This window comes from Piliocolobus tephrosceles, chromosome 2 (assembly GCF_002776525.5).
Source record: "Piliocolobus tephrosceles isolate RC106 chromosome 2, ASM277652v3, whole genome shotgun sequence".
NCBI lineage: Eukaryota > Metazoa > Chordata > Mammalia > Primates > Cercopithecidae > Piliocolobus > Piliocolobus tephrosceles.
The window spans coordinates 66,923,981-66,925,275 of record NC_045435.1 but is presented as its reverse complement, the minus strand read 5'-3'; positions in this window follow the sequence as shown (position 1 = coordinate 66,925,275).

The window sequence follows — 1,295 nt, the reverse complement described above, 5'->3', positions numbered from 1 at the left end:
CAAATGTCACTAAATCCTAGCAGTGGCTTTAAGATAGAAATAAATATGCAAGATGCTTGAAGTAGCAAGGTTTCCCATTTTCCTCTTTCCCTAGCTTTAGAGTTGACTTGATTGCCTCATTAATCTCAAGGGAATGTGTTGCATTCACCACACGTCCAAAAGATGTGCAGCATTTCACAAAGCAGCAGAATGAAGACAATAAAACCCTGCATCTCCTATGCCGGGAGCTGCAGAGTGTGGACAAGAAGAAAATGGTGCAAACGGCTCCTAGCTGTTTCTCAGAGATGTAAGAAAAAAGTGGAGAGAAATCTCTATTTGCTTATTTTCTTTTGTCTACATTAATGTCATTCCATGCCTTTGGGAACTCAGAACTTTCTGGAATTTCTTGGTTCTGGGATGTTTTGTTGAATTTCATTTCTTCTTACTAAAGATGATGCTGGCTTGGAGAAGAGACGTGCATATGGTATGTTCCTCAAAACACGTATGTTCCCATCTCCAGAAGGAAACTAGAAAATATCATACAGCTACATTTCATTTATAGGGAGAGAGTGCTTCTAGAGGAGAAAGGTGGCTGCAGGTGACAGATGCCTGTCTGAATAAAACCATACGAGCTTGCAGAAAACACATAATGCCTACTTCTAAAGACCTCAAACAGGAAATAACCAGGGTGCTGCTTTAACAATGGAGAGATATAAACTAGGACAAGACTGTCCATCAAGCAGATGAGTAGTACAGATCAGACATGGGGAAGAAAAAAACCACAAAACAGTTCTGCACTAAAAGTATGCTTCCCCTCGCTTTGTAAAATCTATACTATGTGGCTAGAAACCATGCATCATATAAGAGATGGTTCTTCTTTTCAGCAAAAGAAGATAAAATTAGAAGGTCTTCCTTCAATGAACATGTAGTGGCCCAGGGGCAGAAAAAGTCAATGGTAATCTTAGGGCATGATCCGCCTGCCTCAGCCTCCCCAAGTGCTGGGATTAGGGTTGATCAATAGATGCTGTTTATTGCTCCAGGTGAGCAGTGCCATCGGGTTGATGTAAAGCACATTTCAAGGAGCTGCATTTCGACACTATCGTGAGTGCTGCATGAGGTCAAGAGTGTGCCCAGAAAGCAGGCCCAGCCTGTGCAGGTAGCTACATAGGGTGTACCCAGAAATGCAAGTAGCTGTGTTGTCCTCCAGGGACTCCCATGAGGAACTCTCTAACCTTGGCTTCTATTATACTTATGTTGAGACACACAGCGAACAAGCTTTCCTTCCTTCCTTCCTTCCTTCCTTCCTTCCTTCCTTC